Genomic DNA, 5,594 nt, shown 5'->3' with positions numbered 1-5,594 from the left:
CAGAGCCCAGCACTCGGCCTTCAGCTCAGCCTGGGCCCTTGAAGCCAGAAGGCCAGGAGGCCACTGGTTGTGCCCAGCAGGCCCAGCATGCAGGAAGCGGACGCTAGGCAGCAAAGCTGCTACCAGAATCATTTCTCCAATCAGTGTTCGGTGTATTATCACTTTGTGAATTGGGGGGGGGGGGGAGGGATAATTTATTTTTTAATCAGGTTGGAGATGTCACGTTTGGTCCACTGGCCGTGCAGAAAGAGACCCACTAAAGGGCCCCTCAGGCGATGGTCCCAACAGGCTCCCCATAGAGTGGGGGTGCCAGGACTAGCCTGTGCCCTGCTCCAGGGCCGAGGGGAGGTGGGCGGGATCTCAGGCCAACCCCCTCCAGTTCATGACAGTGTTTGGCCTTTCTTGGGGAACAGAGGGGATATTCCCACCCAGCTGCCCCACAGGGAAAACTTGGAGCCATCCTTTAAGCCAACAAGACGCCCCTGGGTTTGAGCGGAAAGAACTTCAGAGTTCCGGAGGCATGGCCTGGCCCAGCCTGATGGGAACGGCCGCCACCCCCACCCCAGCTGCAACCGACCCCCAGGACAGTGCTGCAAGCCTGGAGCAGCCTACCCGGCAACTCTTTTGGGTTTCAGCAACGAGACTGCCAGGCCCTCGGGTTCTGCCTTTAGCCTGGACCAGAGGGAAGTGAGGCACCAGGACTTCACCCAGGCTGCGGGAGGCCTGCTGGGAAGCCATCATGGAAGCAATAAAGCTCTTCCCTGAGCCTGCCTCCTCTCGCTTTCTCTGACTTTCCCGGAAGAAACAGGAACCCAGGGCTTCAGCAGCCACCCTAAACCCAAGGGCCATCTCTCCAGCCTTCTTTCCACCTCTCCCAGCTGCAGGACCTGCATGGTCACCTAGGGGCCTTCTGGAGCCTCCCCTGTCTCACAGCAGTCCTGCACCCCCTTTGCCTTGAGAGGCAAACCAGGGGCATCAGGACATGCCCTGGAATCTACGCTGGCACCCCCCTAAAGGAGCTAGAGGGCAAGGGACTGAAGGCCACAGCACTTAGGACAGCACCGCTGGGTCATCACAGCCCGAGCTCTGCAGGGACAGAGATTCCTGCAGGCACAAGAAAGTGGCACTGCCAAGTACCCAACACAGAGCAGCCCACTGACCTCACCCACTCCTGGCAGCCCCACCCTCCCCCTAGCACACAGTCTCCTCTCAGCACCCTCTTCCTGCACAGAACAGGAAGGCAGAGCCTAGCCTCAGGAACCCCTGGCAAGTGGAAAGGACATCCCACCTCCAGAGCCCTGGAATCTGCTCTGTCCCTTCCCCCGCTTGGCAGGCCGGCCACAAGCCTGCCCCTGAGGCCACAGGCCTGGGTGTGAGTTTCCTGCCAGAGTTGCCACGTGGCAGCAGGTGGGGCAGGCTGGCCCCTCACCTCTCACCTGACATCCCAATCCGAGTGCCATCCCCTTCCGGACTCCCCACATGCCCCTATACTGTGGCACTTTGTCCTCAGACAGAAACCTCCTGGGCGGAGGAGAAAGCAAAGCCCTGACTGAGGGACAGGGAGACCCAGAAACTTCCCTCCATTCTGCTGGAGACAAGGCCACTCTGATGCAAACTCCAATGCGAACTTGTGTGCTACATGAATGGCGCCCCCTGCGGTTGTACAAGGCATAGGCTGCATGCCAGCAAGCTGCAGCCGTGACCATAAAGCCCTGGGGAAGAAGCCCCTGCCCAACTGGGCAGCTGGCCGGGGGCGAGCAGAGCTGCTCCCTGCCTGGGGACAGTCAGGCTTCTAGTCCCCACCGCTGCACATGAACTGCTCTCCCCAAAGGCGTGGCTCTCCACCTGCACACACCAGAATCACCTGTGCAGATGTGGAAACTGCGCATGCCCCGTCTGATTCAGGTCTGGGGGTGGGCCCAGATCTGGGTAGTTTTAAAAGATCCACAGATGGTTCTGACACACAGCCGGAGTACAGCTGGTCCAAACGCGTCCCCTGAGCACTTTCATCCCCACCCACAGCTTCCAATGGTCGGTTGGTCAACAGTTCCCAAACTGCTATCTCCAGCCCAGCTCACTTCACTTTCTCCAGGCTACAAATTCAGTCACTTCCTGAACATTTCCACTAGGATAATCCACGGGTCCCTTCAGCTCAGCACGATCGACACTGAACTCACAAGCTCCTGTCCACAGCCTGCCTCTGCTCCAGGAGCCCCAGCCAGAATGAATCCCCTACACCTGGTCACCCAGACCAAAGGCAGACTGTCCCATTGCCCCACCCCATCCAATCTGGCACCAACTGAGTTTTCAAAAAGGTGCAGCCCTGAAAGAGCCCCTGAAGCCCCACACTCTCCCCACAATTCAGCTTCAGATTCCTCTCTCCCCCCAGAAGCCTCCTGACATACCTCCAAACCATCCTCACTTCAGCCAGAGTTAGCCACAGAAATGCACGTTTGATCACACCATTCTCCTGCCTGAAACAAGTTCGGTGGTCCCCAGAATAAAGTCCAAACTGCCTATAAGGACATACAGCATCTGGCCTTTCTTTACTTCTACCCCTGTTACTTACTCACCCAACCTCGATCCCACCAGCCAAACTGCCATAATTAGGCATCTTAAATACGACCCTCCAGCTCCTACCTCAACCCTCGGTGCAAACCTTCCTCCTCCGGGACCCTCCTCTTCTTCAGCCCCTGGCACCCCCTCCTACCACGCTGCCCTCGCTGTGCCGGGCTGAGCAGCGGTGTTTGCAGGTGTGTCTGTATTCCAAGCCCCAGGCGGCAGCGGAGGAGAAGCAGTGGGTCTAGCGGAGGGGCTGGGGCCGCTAGAGCCAGGTCGGACCTTGAAAGCCCCAGCTCGGTGCCTTGTGAACTTAAGGAGTGCGATGAGTCTGTTGAGAGAAGAAACTAGTGGTGGATCAGAGAGAGCAGCTAGCACAGAGTGGCCAGCCACGACGACAGGAGCCCAAACGCCAGTGGCCCAAGGCCCATCCCCTCCTGCTCCCGCCCTCTGCCCGGCCTCCCAACTCCCTACTCCAAGTGTCTCCAAACTCTGAACACCCAGTGTCTGCGCCTCTGCACCGACCTGGGGCCCTCCCCAGTGTCTCCTCCCCCGCTACCTCGGGGGACCTTAGTGGAGCGAGGGGGACCGAATTCCAGAGGGTGGAGCGGCCAGGTGAGCCCTGAAAGGTAGGGCGGGGTGGGGGAGCGCTTGGGCCCCACCCCAGGATCCGGTGACGCCAGGGCTGGAATTTGACACCGGACGGCGGCGGGCATGAGGCTGCTGAGGGATGGAGTTGGGCTCTGCCCCCAGACACGGCCCACGGGCTCCGCCAGCAGCAGGTCCCTCGGGTCCCAGCTCTCGCTGTGTCCCGGACCCAGAGCCCTGCACTCGCGGTAAGCCGACCTGTTTCGCCCACCTCTCATTCCAGCCCAGGGGCTAGGGGGGAGCGGCCAGGGGTTTCCCCTTCCACTCCTTTCTCACATTCTCCCTCTCCTGGGCCCGCTGTGCAGCTCTCCGCCCCTCCCAGCCCCCCTCAGTCCCTCTAGTTGCTTGTCGGACTATGCTAGCCCTGCCTAGCCCTGCCGGCCCGCCGCGGTAATGCGAGGCTCCTACTGCCGCTACAGGGCTCAGACTGGCTGCCAAGACCTCGCTTTTGGCTAAGAGAGGCACGGCCAGGTGCACAGCCCTGGGCATGAAGTTTCTGGGCTGCAGGGGAAAGCCCGGCTCTGGTTCCAGGAAAGGTGCCTAGAAGAACAGGACACAGAACCCCCCTGGTGAGTATCGGGCTGGTAGATGGGGCGGCCAGACAAGGGCTGGAGGACCAGGTGGCCCCAGATGGCACCGAGGGAGTGGGAGGGCCTAAACTGCCCGCAAGAGACCTGCTCCTGGGCTCCCCCTACTGCAGGGGCCTTTAACCCTATCTTGCTAGGCTTTCCTTCCATCAGTGAGAACAAGTCACTACCCTGGCTCCTCTAGCCCAAATTCTGCTAGGAGAGCACATGTGGCGCTGGAGGGCCTCTCCAGGGAGACCTGGCCCTCAGGCACGTGGCATTCTGTGCGCTGGGGGTGAGGTAGGAGGTGACAGCTGGGACCCACGAGCAGGACAGCTAGTGAGGGCCCATGAAGGCTCCAGGGCTCCAGAGAGGTGTTTGGGAGTGCCAGGCAGTGCGGGCTCATAAATATTGGTGGGACTCTGAAAGGCCGACTGGGTTCATGAAGGATGGTTCATAGGGGAAACTTCTAGGAGCAGGGCCAGGCTGCCAGATCCAGAGGGAGCTTGCAGGCGGACAGTCCTGGACCAGCTCTCACGGTGGCTCAGCTCTCAGAGACCAGGCTGGTGTAGGAAGCAACTCTTGGGAGTTGCTGGGGCCTGAGTCTGGCTGAGGGTAGGGGGAAAGCCCACCCACCGTTGAGTCCACAGGCTTGACAGATGCTGCCCCCTGGTGGCCATAGAGAGCCATGGCCCAGACCCCCTCCCCTGTTCCTAGAGGGCTCCTCAGCCTCTACCACCTGCTGACTCTTGAAGGATGTCTGTGGTCAGGAGAGACTTCTGTGGTCAGGCGGCTCTGCATCCAGACAGAAATCACAGAGGAGCAAGGTGCAGCAGCACTTGGGTGGGCAGCACAGGCTGAAGCCTGGACCTCACTATCATCCAATAACTCGGGGCAACCCGCAAGCACCCTAATTCTTCTCCAGGCCACAACTTCCTCCTCTGCAGTATCGACAGCAGGCTCTCTGTGAGGTCAGGGTGTCCAGCTGCTCCCTTCTCCAGCCCTGCAGCACAGAGCAGGAAGTTCCCTTCCCGGCACAGCTTGTGGGTCTACCCTTGTGACTTTAGATAACTGCTGAGCTTCTCTCAGCCTTGTTTGCTGGTCTGGAAAACGGGGATGATACATACTATTTACCTCATGGAGTTATGAGATCTGAAAGGAAACAGGTGCAAAGCACCACCACATAGGTTCTCGATGCAGCCACTTCTCTTGGGTTGAGCCCAGCTGCCCAAGCCCCTTGTCCCTCACCTGGAGAAGCTGAAGTAGAGGGATGACCTGCTCTGAGGATAACTCATCTCTCCATGTTCCAAGCTGCCTCAAGAGGAGGGTGGGGGAACAGGTCGGCTACAGCTGATGGGAGCTCCTGGTGTTGACAGAGATGGAGCCTGGACGTGGAGGCCTTTCTGTGCTGCCCCTCCGGGCTGGGCCTAGGCGGCAGGTGAGTGGTTCTCCCAGAGACTTCTACCGGGTATTGAGGAAAGGTGGCTTGACCTGGGAGGGAGAGCATGGCTCCTGGGTGCAGGTATCAGAAGTGGGTGGGGAAATAGTCAGGGAGGGGCCAGAAGGAGGGAGCAAGGTCAGTGCCCTCCAGAGCTCCTTCCTCCCCGCTCCCTGGGGCTGCTGGCCCATTATCCTCCAATACTGTCGGGCCCCAGCCCCTTCCAGACCCTACCAAGCTGTCCTCTTCCCCCCTGAGGCTCCCCATCGTCTCTTCTAGCAGCCTGCGCTATGGCCCACCCTGGCCGCTCTGGCCCTGCTGAGCAGCGTCGCCGAGGGTGAGGCCTCCCTGGGCCCCGCGCCCCGCAGCCCGGTCCCCCGAGA

This window comes from Bison bison, unplaced genomic scaffold (genome assembly GCF_000754665.1).
Source record: "Bison bison bison isolate TAMUID 2011002044 unplaced genomic scaffold, Bison_UMD1.0 scf7180017864484, whole genome shotgun sequence".
Classification (NCBI taxonomy): Eukaryota; Metazoa; Chordata; class Mammalia; order Artiodactyla; family Bovidae; genus Bison; species Bison bison.
Note: the sequence above shows the minus strand (reverse complement) of the source record.